At 37.8% G+C, this 15,571-nt stretch overlaps 1 long non-coding RNA gene across 1 annotated transcript; it reads left to right on the top strand.

Moving 5' to 3' along the window:
* The first annotated feature begins 6,456 nt into the window (after positions 1–6,456).
* LOC128630205 (uncharacterized) lies at positions 6,457–8,985 on the top strand. The gene is made up of 3 exons (XR_008394589.1): positions 6,457–6,579; positions 7,696–7,762; positions 8,194–8,985. It is a non-coding gene; the product is annotated as an uncharacterized LOC128630205 (long non-coding RNA).
* The last annotated feature ends 6,586 nt before the right edge of the window (positions 8,986–15,571 follow it).

Raw genomic sequence — 15,571 nt, 5'->3', positions numbered from 1 at the left:
GTGCTCATTGTAATAAGTTATCCTTTCTATGATAGCAAATCATTCACAGAGACTTCTCTGGCAAACATTCCACATAATCAAAGTCTAATAATAAACAGATTTGTGCTATACTACTTTAATAAAAACTTTTAGTCATTGATATGGTGAAGCTATCTATAAGGAGGTGTTTATTTAAGATTTATGGAAAGAGACTCGGGCCACAGATTTCTCCAGATTCTCTGAATTTTTTCATGATATGATGTGCTGTAGATGATGAGATATTCATAGCCTTCACAATTTTACATCGAGGAGCATTATTCTGAAATTGTTCCACAAATTGCAGATGTAGTTTTTCGCAGATTGGTGTACAGAGGCCCATCTTTACTTCTGAAAGACTCTGCCTCTCTAAGATACTCTTTTTATACCCAATCATGTTACTGACCTGTTGCCAGTTAACATAATTAGTAGCACAATGTTCCTCCAGCTGTTTCTTTTTAGTAACACTTACTGTTCCAGCCTTCTGTTGCCCCGTCCAAATTATTTTGAGACGTGTTTCACCCATAAATTCAAAGTTACCTATTTTTTTCCTTTAAATGCTACATTTCCTCAGTTTACACATTTGATTTGTTTTTTATGTTCTACCGTGAATAACATATGGGTTTATGAGATTGCAAATCATTGCATTCTGTTTTTATTTACATTTTTCACAACGTCCCAACTTTTTTGGAATTGGGGTTGTAGTACTTCCTCCCATTACCCAGGAAAGTGAGATGTTGCTGTTTACAAATGTCAACATGTTTTTGATAATTATTGAGCATCACACCAAAAATTAATTAATGAGGACTGTCACCAAATTTCTGAAGCTAGGCCAAACATCCTAGCACTAGTTGGCAAAAGTTAGTTTAGCATTTTTTGCTATGTGCCAAATTTGGTCATACAAATGGAGCAGAGCTAAGATCAGATAGCTGTTTATGAGGAACTGTATGTCTGATCAAGCTGAAATTTGATATGGTAGATATACCGTATGTGCTAATCTATAATAGATTCTCATGATGACTTAATTACTGAAAAAAAACATGCCTGTCATTGGCCAATCAGATATCAGATAATTGAAAAGTTTCCCATTAGGTTATTGCCACAAAACTTGAATAGAAAGTTCAGGGATGGACCTCCTAGTATCCAATGCAATCTCGCTCAAATTGGCTACCTGGGGCGTGCTGTTCATGTTTATAAGGGTCAGCGTTAAGTTCAAATAGCTGTTTCTCAGGAACCAAAATGCCAATTGAGCAGAATTTGCTGTGCGCTTTCTGCTAATCTGTAACTGAATTACTTCAAAAATGTCTGCCTTCTGCCAGTCGGCTTTCAGCAGGTAAGTTACACAACTAGCATTGAGCCATCATCACAGAATGTGATATGCATAAGTATGTTCACATATGGTCTCTTTATTGTTCTATGAATCTTGACAAGAACTGGCCACTGGGAGTGCTATATGCAGGGAGTGTTTGGACAGATTGCCTCTTATCGCTATATTACTATTATTATTAGCAGTAGAAGTAGTTGTATTATTATTATTATTATTATTATTATTATTATTATTATTATTATTATTATTATTGCAGTAGTAGCACTGATATTTCCTACCGTTTTTTAAGTTTCATTTTCCACCTCTGGTTCTGTAGTCCAACAGATCTGACGCACTGAAGGCTGAGCATTGGCAGATATCGTCTATGATGAAAAATTAGTATTATTTATTTATTTATTTATGAATCTACCATACATGTCATGAACACAAACCTTTTGAATAATTTTGTCCCTCACAGTAGGGTTCATAAGATACTCACTGATGTTAAACTTCAATCTCAGAAATGCCCTCTTAGTAACAGGCACTAAAAAAAATGAGCAATGTTGATATTTAGCAGCTGTTGTAAAACTTAATTTGACTTCAAATGTATATGAAATTGTGAACTGGATATAAAAGTGTAACCTGGAACCCCATAGACTTCCACTTCACAGAGCGTGAGAGCCTGGATAACATTGGGAATGATGATGTTCACATAACGACCCCTCATGTTGCAGGTGTAATTTGCAGAGGCACCAGCAGGGATGCTAGAGATAACAACACATCTGCAGGGGGAGAGAGAGAGAGACTTTGACTTTTAAAATATAATTTATTCTACAATTAAAAAACCTTAACATACAGAACACATTGTTTTAACAACCATTACCAATTGAAAAAGAGATTCTCGCCTCTTATAAGTCACCCCTTTGTTTACACACCATTTCTTCTCAAACATCGGAAGATCACCATTCATTTGGTAAAATTCATACTTTAATCTAATCCTAGACTCAACCAAGGCCTTAAATAATTTAACCATGTTTACTTCTTTCCCTTCTGATCCCATTTTGTCAGCCTTCCAAATGGCTAATTTTGCTTGACCGACCAAAAAATTCGAATAGGTACAGATTTCCTGCCTGTGGCGAGAATATCTACCCCCATAAATAAACCCTGTTTTCAAGAAAATGATCCCCAAACTACGAAACATTGTATACAATAGATTAAAGAGCGGAGATAATTTACAACATTCACAAAAGACATGAAACACAGTATCGAGTTCATCACACAAAGTACACAGTGGAGACGGTGCATATTTACATTTAAACAAAAACACTTTTGTTGGTAATGCACAATGTAAAATCTGCCACTGTAAGTGACCAGACTTTTTTTGGTAGAGGGTTCTTATACAATAACCGCCATGAAGGTTCATTATCTCCCGACTTCAAGAAATGAGTCCTCATTTTGTATGCCTCCTCCCCCTTAGATGTCTGACAAAGTCGGACTTTACACAGGAAATATATTCATTTTGTTTGTTCACCATGGAAAACGGAAGACTTTGCAAGCCTTTAAAGGATAACAACATGTTTACATTGTCTCCATTGTTAATTTGAGCTACCTGTGGAGTTATGTACACTTCTGGAAAAAAAGACCTTTGTGTTACCGCCAGACATAAACTTGGTTATATATTATCCCACAAACATGCAGGAAAAGATGTTTTCAAATCCTTTAATATGTTCCCGACTATTCTCTCTGATCTACCAGTAATTTTTCTAGTTAGATTCTGTACTGAAAAACATTCTCTATTCGACAAGTCAAACAGGTTTCCAACTTTAGTTATCCCAGCTAAAACAAAGTTAGAAATTTCGGTGTTGGATATAATGCATTTTTTTTAGAAAACCAAGGACTGTGCAGAAGTGGTTCATCAAAACCAAAATGTTCTTTCCGCTCCGACTTAAAGTAACCCCAAGCTTCAAGAACCGATCCATAAAACCTTATCTTAAACATGTCTTTTACCACATTTCCCGAAATCAGAAACATTTTTTTATCAAAATGCATCTTGTTTTTTCCACGTAGAATGGCAAGGCCAAAGCTAATCCATGGTAGAGAGTCCGAAGAGTAAAGCAGTTTTTGGGCGGTCTGCAACCTCATGGATTTCACCTTAGAGGCTAAATGAATTAATCCCTTACCGCTATCAATTGTAGGGAGACACAGTACCCCAGGGGGGAAGCCAATGATGACCACCACAAAAGAAGTCTACAAAGGCTTTTTGAAGTTGTGACAAAAGCTCTTTCGGAGGGTCCAACACGGTTAGACGATGCCACAGCATTGAGGTGGCTAGATTATTCACCACCAGCACCCTGCCTCTGTAGAAAAGCTGGGCTTGAATTCACTTCCATCTCTGGAGCTTGCCTGTCACTTTTTCTACAAGTCCTTCCCAATTCTTGTTCATGTGCTGTTCAGTCCCAAAGAACAGCCCCAGTATCTTAACCCCCTCTTTATTCCAAGGGCGCTGATGTGGAAGCTGAGGTGGATTTTGGTGTGACCAATGGCCTAACAATAAAGTGTCAGTTTTTCCCCCAATTGATCCGTGCGGAAGAAGCACTCTAAAAGATGTTGAGGCATGAGGTAAGATGTTTAACATTATCTTCAGATCTAATGATCACTGGGATTTCATCTGTATACGCGGTGAGTTTCACCACTGGTGTGTTTGAAAGGTGAGATGTTGGAACTGTAAATCCTTGCAGCTTCTCTCTCAGAATCCTCAACATTGACTCAATGGAAATCGTGTACAAGAGACCAGACAAACTACACCCTTGTGTCACACCTCTACCTACAGAAAAAGGTCTGGTCAAAATTTCATTTATTTTCAGCATACTATAGACATCTTTATAAAGAAGCCTTATCCATGAAATAAACTGATTCCCAAAGCCAAAGCTTTCAAGTATTTTGAACAGGTATTCATGGTCAACTTTATCAAAGGCTTTTTCTTGGTCCAAACACACAAGACCAAGATCTAATTTATGCAGTTCCGTTAAGTACACCAAGTCCCGCACAAAAAAAAAAGATTGTCAAACATAGATCGCTAGGCTACACAGTAGGACTGATCTTCATGGATGATGGACGCTATAGATTTTTTAAGAGGATTTGTCAGAGTTTTAGACAATATGTTATAATCAGTTCCTAAAAGAGAGACTGGTCGCCAGTTCTTCAATATACCAAGATCTCCTTTCTTGGGTAAAAGAGTCACTACAGCTCTTCTACAACGGAGGGGTAGGATATTTGACTCAAAGCTTTCGAGAAACACCTCATACAAATCCTGACCAATGAGGGACCAGAAGGCTTTATAAATTTCAGAAGTCAATCCTGGTGATTTTCCCGAAGATTGCTGCTGGACAGCTTCCGTTAACTCCTGACAGGACAAAGGTTTCTCCAGCTCAGCTTTATCTTCATGTCCAAGATGCGGCAGTCCATCTGAAAGCTGATTAATTGCTCCAAGGTCACAGGGTTGTGCAATATATAATTCTTCATAAAACGATAGAGTTTGCGAAAACAGAGTGAAACAGAGCGAGAGAGGAAGAAAGAGAGAGCGATAGAGACAGAGAGAGCGAGAGAGAGAGACAGAGAGTGAAAGAGAGACTTTTTTGACTTTTTACAATCCTTTATTTTTCAAACGTCACACTATACACATTAAGGTCAAAGGTGACTCAATAAATAAATATTTAAAGGAGCATTAAAAAGAAAAACCATAAATAAATAAAACAAATAAGTCAGCGCAACACCGGATAGTTGTTAAGAACATTATCAGCTAATGCTGGTGTAAAACAAAGTTCTCATAACACCATACTGCCTTGAACATCTCCAAGTCTCCCATACTTCTGTAAAAGTTCAAATCAATCAGAATTCTTCATTTATGTAATATTCTCGGGCTCTCGCGTGGCTTCATCCAAATCTTATGAGATTGCGATCCGATCCTTGAGATGAAATCTGAATTTAGAGCTGTCCGAGCTGCTGCTGCAGTAAATGATTCAACATCACACCGTGATCTTAACTTCCTGTTAGCTTCAGCTGGAATAAACACAGATACGCCATGTGCGTGCAGTCTGCAGCGAGTCTTGGCTTGTCTAGGCTCAGTACTTCTCATCGCGGTGCTCCTCCATCTCCATACCGGAGTGTATTTCTTTAAGTGGATGCCGTGGCCCCGTGGAACTCGTCCGGGCAGAGAGCAGGGCTAATTGCTCTCACGTGCTTCCTGCTTTCTGCTTCCAGTGCCTCTGACTTTTGAGATGAGACAATGTGGTCCATCCGGCACTGGAAAATCCTTCTTTTTTTCACAAACTGAGTGAATTAGGAGTGATGGAGGGACTGAGAATACTTGGGATCTTCTTTGGCACAGATCGATATATGCAGAAGAACTGGGATGGATTGACCAATAAGGTTCTAGAAAAGCTAAATAGATGGAGATGAATTCAATCACAGCTGTCCTATAGGAGCAGGGTCCTAGTGATAAACATCTTGGCTGCCTCGATGCTATGGCACCGTCTGACAGTATTGGATCCACCTCAAGAACTCTTGCTAAATGCTGAACATTTGGATATGAAAATTGTCTTGAAAACACAACATGAAAATGGCCCAATTCCACCAGATTTTAATAAAGTTGAGCAGTTCCAGGAGGTTGTTCTAGGTAGCACTAGAGTTAATCTCTCAACTATGGGAGATAACTGTGTCAGAATTGGAGGCTGTATTGGTGTAGTAATGAATATTCTTCAATGTCAGGAGAAGGTGTATGTAATCTACAGAGAATATGAGCAAATGGAACCTTTCTTTCACTATCCCATAAACTCAATTCAGATGGGGGTCTATTTAGTAGATAATCTCTCATCTAGCCTGAAATGATTGAGTTGAATGGAAATGTGATGAAGTATGTGAGGCTACCATATCAAGGCCGATTTGTTGCAGTGCCTTTACTGCACATAAAGTGGTAATGTAATTGAGAATGACATACAGCACTGCCGCATCAAAATAATTCATTTTTCAGTTATTTAATTCATGCATTTTTAAAGTCATTTAGACATGAAATTAGACTAGGTGTCTTGGGACATTAGAGAGGTGTTAACCACTGGAATGTTGGATGTCTCTGATCCATGTATTCTTAGGAATGTTTATAGCAATTTAAGTTTTATTAATCTTTGTTTTTTTTTCATTGAACAGACAGCTATGAGTCAGATGCAGAAGATCCAGCCCAAAAAAAATGCCAGGCGCAAAATGTAGGTGTAAAATTTTTTGTAATATGTTTTCTGCTTTCTCGTAGTAAAGTGGCTTCAACATTGTATAATTTGCTAAGTTCACTGAAGTGTCACAAATGACTTTATTTAAAAAAGACTTTTAAAGGCCAAGCACTCGACTTTTGAGCTCCTCTTTGAGGGACTCTGAGGAAGATGATGCTTTACAGCAAGATTCCACAGGTCTTCCTGCTCCTCCACCAGTCTATCATTTTGATCGACCCACAGAGGGGACTTCAATATCCTTTACAGAAATGCTGACCAGTAACCACGCCATTTACAGAGTTGGGCCATGTTCAGCTGCAGTGTGATACAGAACAACACATTGAGAAACAGATAGTCTTTGAAGACCTTAAGTAGCTGGGTCGTGTGTGTTTAATTAGGATTTCACATGTGAATGTAAGTGTATCATCCCAAATCTATATGAAATGAAGGGTATAGGTCAGAGGTCTCCAACAAGATCCACAGTCCTGGAGAGTTTAGCTCCAACCCTAATTAAACACACACGACCCAGCTATTTAAGGTCTTCAAAGACTGCTTATCTGTTTCTCAATGTGTTGTTCTTTATCACACTGCAGCTGAACATGGCCCAACTCTGTAAATGACTTCAGTGGCCTCCATGTTTACATGTGACAGCGTGCTGTGGTGATGTGTTTTTTTGTTTGTTTGTTTGTTTTTTGTGCGCATACGGGTCAGTTTAAGACCATGATCAGTTCATGCTGAAATATGACATTGGCCACATTTTAAAAATTAGAATTGAGCAATGAGGCTTGCAGTGTGAATGTAGCCTTTGTGTCCTTGTGGACTCCTTTAACGTCATCATCCACTGCCGAAGTTCAAGTCCACTGCTCAAGAACGCAAATACAGAGGACACATAAAAATTCCCAGATGTATTATTCTTGATATTGAGGATGCATTGGATAGTGAACTGTGCACAAGTTTGAAAATCCCAGAAGTCTTTGTGGCACTATGACACTGGGCAATAGAAGCTGTCGATCAATGTTAGGATTGATTCAAAAGATTTGGAAAATTCATATTGTCAAAATTAGTGTGATATTTAATGTATTTGATGTGATATTTTAACGTCCAAACCCACAACAGCCTCAATAGAGTCTATTACATGGATACCAAAGGACTCCTCAGACCCCTACTCCTGAAGTTATTGTCAGTAAGTATGTCTCAGTTTGTCAGCAGTATCTGTGGTGCTTGAAAATTTGTGAACTCTTTTGGATTTTCTATAGTTTATGATTGTTGACAGGGAAAAATGTATAGAATAGTTGTAAAGGAAGGTAGTTGCATTTTGGGGCCGCTGGGCTACGGATTTCACAAATGCGGCTGAACGAGACTTTGGTGCATGCTGGTGTATAGTTGTGTTTAAAAGCTACAAGGCAAACTGATCGGTCGTACATCTAAGACATGTGACACGGACATGGATTTGGAACAAATGACACATATCATGTCCTAAAAACCTTAACTAGCTGGCTCGGGTGCCCTAACCTGAAAAACAATTTTAAAAAATTGCAATACACATTTATTTTAAAAACTATTTTATCACAAATAAATCAACATTCATTTTTTTTTTTTTTTTAACCTCACCAGCTCCACAAGAGCCTTCAAGATCTGGGTTCCAAGAAACACCTTTCTGTGGAAAGACCTCTACAGCCACCTGTAGTCAGTGCCAGTAATTTGGTGTAGGCCAAAACTAGCAAGTATTTGGACGGTGACACTATTTGGATAATTTTGGCGCTGTATGCCACCACAGTGGATTTGAAATGAAACAACTGAGATGCAATTGAACTGCAGACTTTGTTGTGGATAAAAATGACATGAAATAAACACGAGGGAGACCTAGTATGAGTAATATGTAATTTTATTGAAAATTCACAGGACTGGTTGGATTCACACTTTAAGATCTTTAAGAGTAACACACTATGGTTTATTAGTCACAGAGAAATATAAGAGCTGAGGAGGGCAGGCTGAGAAACACACACACTCTCGTACAGTCAAGGGCGGGCGTGCAGACATAACACACACAAAGGCCCCAACGCACACACACATAACAACATGAGACTAAGGTCTCTCTAAAATTGTTTTCTCTCTCTCCCACTTTCAATCCTAATGGTAGTCAGAAAGTCCTCTTTCAAAACATCATGTTAAATTTGATAAACCTTTTTTTAAACATCATGGTAATGTAGCTCTTTTTAAAGCTCTTTTTAACCCTATTGGTATTGAAATCATAGTCTTTTTAAAATATATTGGTTATCTACTGTGTAAATACAGTATAAATACTGGAGCTTGAGCTCCAGGTGTCAGATCACTTCTGAGAATTCTCATCGGTGTGGATCTCGTGAGGTGGAAATAAAATCTGGACCCTTGCTTCTTCTCACTTACGGCTGGTGTCTTTTTTTTTTCTATCTCCAACTGGGTTTAGAGGTATTTGCTTCTATGTTGAATTTTAAGTGTCTTTGGGTAATAGGCTAAATTTGGGCCAGCAACTTTCAGCTTTAATTCAAGGTGTTGAACAAAAATATCATATGAAACGTTTAGGAATTGCAACCATTTTTATACACAGTTCCCTTATTTAAGGGGCTCAAATGTAATTGGACAGATGAACATAATCATAAATAAATGTTCATTTTTAATACTTTGTCAAGAATACTTTGCAGGCAATGACTGCTTGAAGTCTGGAACCCACATACATCACCAAATGCTGGGTTTCCTCCTTTGTGATGCTCTGCTAGGCCTTTACTGCAGCTGACTTCAGGTGTTGTATGTTCGTGGTTCTTTCTGCCTTGAATTTTGTCTTCAGCGTGTGAAATGCATGCTCGATCGGGTTGCTATTAGGGACGTGCCGATGCTTCTGCACACTACCAAGTGTGCTCCGAAAAATTGCCACGTTGTCATAAACAGGGTTCCATTCTTTCCTCACACAGTTCTTTGGCTATCTGCACAGGCAAGTTTCCAGACATCGCAGGCTTCGAACAGCCAGTGTGCAGGGAGTCAGAGTTTTTAATTAAGCACTTGAGCACCATTAGGCGGTTCATTTCAGGCTCTCCGTCACATTTTATGTGAATGTGGCCATGACATTCCTCACAGTTGCCTCTGATTTCTATGAATTTCTCTGTGGCTGATGGATAGACCTTGGCTCTTTTAAAGACAAATGTGCAGGGGCTTTTCGCTTCTTCCCAAATGTGATGATTTATCACGTTTCCAGATGCTATACTTCAGAATTGTGTATTCCATTTTTTGTGTTTTAGAGAACTTGTTTTTGTACTGAATTGTTTCGGGCATGAATTCAATCCATTTCTGAAATGAAACTTCAAGATAAAAAGTCCGGCAATCTTTTGGTCTTGGGGAAAGGGACCTGGCTCAAAATGAGTGTCATTACTACTGCCACTTGTTTCATGATCACTGTCAAAAATAAACCCTAAAGCAGTCCAGATGTTGTGTCTAATAATAATGCACCTGTAGTAAATCTACGCTAATCAGAATTGTGATAAGTGTTTTATTCATACAACCAACAGAAGTACCTCAATTTAGCTGAAAGGAGCTGTCTCGCGCTGTCTGATTCTCAACAGTCATCTCGCTCGGTTTGAATGACGCACCTGCGCACTCAGCCACGCCCACCAGATTACTAAACAGTAGAAATGAATGGAATAGGGATATAAATAAATAGATCAATAAAAAAAGATTGCACTTTGCATTCCATATTTTCTCCATCACAGTGATTGCAAATTTTATATTATATTTAGAGCTGCAACAACTAATCGATAATAATCGATTATGAAAATCGTTGGAAACGAATCTCATTTTCGATTAGTTGCTCTGCACGGTGCGTTTACTCATTACATTACTTTTGTACTGAAAACACGCTTCGGAGAGTAAATATTAAAGTAGTGTCCTAAATGAAGTACTGTACACTTACGCTATGTACTTACACTACGCACTACTCTCCCGTCTAGTGCAATAGGGGTCCCCTAGTGGTCAGTGGTGTAATTGCAGGGGGTCCTTGGGAAAGTTTGATATATATATATATATATATATATATATATATATATATATATATATATATATATATATATATATATATATATATATAAAAGGATCAAAACATTCAAATGAGATGTTTTACAATTAACCAATTTGTTTATTTGCGAGCAGTCACAAATATCACAATCGTTCATTGATGGAATTTACTTTAAATTTATTTACAAATGAAATGATAATTTGCAAAAACCTGAGTGGTAGAGAAGGTCAAGTGTTGCATTGATGGATAAACAAATAAATAAACAAAATATAATTCTAAGAGTCAAATTATATGTCACACCAACAATAAAATGTAAAAAATAAAACATCGAAATGTTTTGATTCAATTTTAAATGTCCAATGTTAACATTATTAATGTTGAATATTAATAAAATAAAGCAACATATATATAAATGACTATAATTGTTGTGGAGCGAGGGGGTCCTTGTGGATTGTTCAAAATAGGCTAGGGTTCCAGAGCGCACAAAATGTTGAGAATCACTGGTCAAGTGTATGAATTTTAGAAAGGTAATATCATCTCAAATGGAACGCAGTAGTGGAGCATGACATCATACACATGTAATGTAATGCCGCTAGCTTTAGCAGATACCCAGGGTCACCGACAATGACTTTCTTCAGTTTACTGTTTATGTCAACGTTACCTTTTATTCCCAAAAGGACTTCAGTCACCATCAGACATCAGACGGAGGAGTAATCATCAAGTGACAGAGGAAGAAAGTGTGCAACCTCCAAGTCCTCTAAGGCAGGGGCACATTTTATATTAAACCACGGAGAAGATTAAACTTTACAAACTGGGGTTTGTGGAGCAGGGAAGCACGACAGTGATGCACGAGCACAAAGTTATGTTTGTATCCAAAATTCTCCACAAAATGTAAGGGGTTGTAGAAACTGGTGCAAGTTGCTTAAAAGTAAAACTCTTCCCACACTTCATTTATCAAAGATAAATGAGATACAGGCTGATTCTGGGTGTGGACCATTATGACTAATTGGGCTTCTAAACACAATATTCAAACGTCACAAAATGTGGTATACATGGACAACAAGACATAGAATAAGCATGTCATGTTTCATGGATTTCTGGTGCTCTGAGTGCCAACAACAATTTTTTAAAATATCAGCCATTTATATCAATGAGAATGAGAAAAGAAGGCCATAACACTAATGTTGTCCACCAGAGGGAGCCACATGATAACAAATCCTTTCAGGTAAACCTTTCATAGTTTAAAATCTCTGTATAAATAGTTCAATTGGTCCACTATGCATAAAATTCATTATAGTTTCATAACTTTAATAAAGTCTTAAACCATCTAAGCCTAATCCGTTTGCAAAAGAAATCATGATCTTCAAAATACCTTCATTTTTATATATCCTAAATACTGAAAACATTTGTTAAGTTTCTAGACATGACTGAATGCATTGTTGTCCAATTAAAATGAAGACAATATTATTTGTGCCTTTCCCATGTTGATTCCTGTCTTGGAGTCAGGATCACACTGCTGGTACTGGCAGTGTCCGGCTCTTTAAGAACTCACTTACACATGATGTGTCACTCATTACCATTCTGTTTCTTTCCAACAAAAAGAGCTTTTTAATGCATTAAAACTCGTGTTGTGTTTCGCTAAAAGGGAATGCTGTATCCATGGAATTGTCATTGCCATATCATGGCACATATGGAGAAATGAAGCATTTGTTTTAATTCTATGTTGCTTGTAGCATTTTAAGACGTATTAAGGCACAAGTGAGGTGTAAGACGCTGTGCTACACCTCGCACAGTCAGCAGAAGACAGCAGCAGTGCACAGCAAGAGTTGCCATGTGGGGGAACTCAGTTACCCAGAATACTCCAGGCTGATTAACTGGGATTGCCTGCACTTGCCAGGTCGGATGCTTAAAGCCAGACTTTGAGGCCACTCTTTGTCATACCTTTGTAGTGGGGAGAAAATTTGCCTCATGTGGGAACTACTGGGGAAGGGAAGTTGGGTCAGAGCCACTCAAATGCCAGGTGCCCCCTCAGGAAATTCTTTGAGGACGGGGCTCACAACCTAGGTAAAATCATCTCCCACCCTCCCTGCTCCACTTTGGTTGCTCTGCTTCCTTACTCAGCTGAGGTCATTACTCCGCTGCGTGGTTGCACTGAGGACATCCCCTACCCCTCTGCTCTGCAGAAGATATCATTACAGCTCATGGCCTCACCACTCTGTCTCTCTGCTCTGCCTCCAATGTCACTACACCACCGTGTAAGGCCTGACATTCAGTGTATTCTACGTTACACCCATACTGTTCCTCATTATCTCAATATCATTCAAAAATGGACTGTTCTGTCTCAGATGAGTGATGAACTTGATTTTGAAGCTGTGTTTCCTGATGTTGGTGTTGCACTTCCACCAAAAAGTGTTAGTGAACCTAGTAATCATTTCTACATTTGAATATGATCATGAGGCACATGGCTCTCACTTCACTTATTCTACAGGGTTCGGCAGGGATTTGGTTCAACCTACTAAAGAGTGGAGAAGCGGATACCAGAACTTTGCATGCTGCATGCCCAGTTTTTGTGGGCAGTACGTGGGGTAAGTTTCCAGTAAGCACCTCTGCAGAAAATGCTTGGCGTATTTGGTTATTTTTATTAATGTACTCAATTTTACTGAAAATTGGAAACAAAATCAGTGCTCACTGATATCCAAGCAACTTCATAAATCTTTTGTAAATATTTCTTTTAATCTTTGATTTAGTTGCCAATAAGTGGCTCTGCTGTCGGGGACAAGAGTTCAGGAGAAGGTGCACTCTGTACAGGTCCGACTGAGACTGAAAATTGAAACTCTACCTAAAGCAAGCTGAAAAGATGTTCAGAACTAAGATATTTGGCATAGATCAAAGGGGCTGATTAGATTTGTACTATTTTCTGTGATGTGTATATGAAGAATAAAATACAGAATTGATATGAAAGATAAATATATTAGTTTACTATTTTACAATATTGTGTAATCTCTAGATAAAGGTGATTACTGCACTTCCCTGTTTACTGTTTTATCAAAGGCTTGACACAGTCGATCATGAAATATTGCTGCATAGATTAAATAGATTAAATTGGTCAATTAAATCATTTAAAAATTACTGAAGTAATCTCAGAGAGGCTATTCGGGTTAAATAAAGGCTAAATAAATAAATAAAGAAATAAAATGGCTCTTTCCACAGGTGATGGCTAATTCCCTGCTTTTCTTGTAATGCTTGATTTAATCTCCCATCCCTTCAGTTCTCTCATCTCTGTGTAATGTACTTCTCTAATCAAATATCATTTGTTGGAATACCCCCTCTCATAAAGGGGTCTTCTACTCTCATGTTTAGTTAATCTGTCAAAGTTCTAGTCTGTTGTCTGCAAAAATACAACAAAATACAACAAAGATTCATTCTTCTCCCTTCCTGAATTCCTTTCTTAATATCCTTCTGGTGAATGAAAAAACGAAATCCTTTAGTCTAGGACTATTTGTGATGTACACTAATCTAACCTGTTAATATCCCATCTGTGCTAACGAGTGATAATCCCAATAATACAGAACGAAAATAGAGTAAATGAGGTTGAGATCTAGACATGTATTTACAGTTCTCTAGTCTCTTTTATCCCACTAATTTTTATTCAAAACATCCTATTGAATTTGTTTTTTACTGTGTACAACAATAGTGTTTAGTTTAAAGGGTAGACGTGCATGCACCCCTTTGTCCCTTATTAACTTACAACTGCACCACACTCAAAATATCACTCAGACCCTTCATACATGACATTTAAACTTCCTTCACTTTCTGTAAATATCTCTAATCATGAGTAATGCGTATGTGTATTTAACTAGTCTAACAAAATTGATCATCTATGAGCTTCGTTTCAATTTAATACAAATTTGTTTCCTTCGCTGAGCGCCATTTGTGAAAGGCGTAAAAAAGTTCCATTATAAATGTATCCATTTCATTTAAACTGTATTTGATCCTATTAAGTTGGTGTTAAGTCTACTCATGTCACGAACTACATTTCCCATCCTGCACTGCGGCCCACAAACATCTCTGCCATGCACTGCAAATCCCAGATCACACACCTGCATTAAATTCACAGCACAATCACAGCTACAGTATAAAGACTTTAAATTCACTACAGATTGTGCAGTATACGCTCCATTCCTCGTGTTTGTGACCATTGCACTGTCTTATTTAAATATTGAGACTTGTGTTTCGTATACATTGTATTACATATCCATAGCACACCGTATATAATATATATTTGTATATTCACACATTACTTTATTCTATTCAACAGTCTACGGTTCAGTAAAGAAACAAGTCACTCAAACTACACTGCTGCAAAGAGACTGTAACTGAACTAAACTAACAAACATGTCACTGCAGTGAGACCCACATCAGCACAACAACAGGTCACATCAACAGCAAAAGAAACCACCACGTAACATGCAACACTGTCCGATCCAGACACATGTAATCCATGCAAATCCTAATTCAACATCAACTATTCATCTTATTCCAATGTGAAGGACTCCACACATCTGGAATAGACAGAAAACATGTTACAAAAAGTTTGAAAATAAGTGTAGACTAATATTACCATCAAATCTTACTAATTATTCATCACTGGACATAGGCACTGTTTAAAGAGAAATATACAGCAAATTATTCATCACTGTGCAACACAAATACCTCACGCCAAAAGAGCTTACACTTACACTGCTCAACTTAGAAAAACAGCAGTTACATTATTATTATTATTATTATTATTATTATGTATTTATTTATTTTTTTGCTTTGAGTTCCTTGCAATCGTGACGTGAGTGACCAGTTGGCATGGCAACATCAGGGCATGTAAAGATTTATAGACACATACAGGAATCAAAGATACACAAATTTAGTGATGGTTATTCCAGCTCTTTTCAGTGA

This window comes from Ictalurus punctatus, unplaced genomic scaffold (genome assembly GCF_001660625.3).
Source record: "Ictalurus punctatus breed USDA103 unplaced genomic scaffold, Coco_2.0 Super-Scaffold_100046, whole genome shotgun sequence".
Taxonomy (NCBI): Eukaryota; Metazoa; Chordata; class Actinopteri; order Siluriformes; family Ictaluridae; genus Ictalurus; species Ictalurus punctatus.
This window is presented reverse-complemented; position numbering and strand designations above follow the sequence as displayed.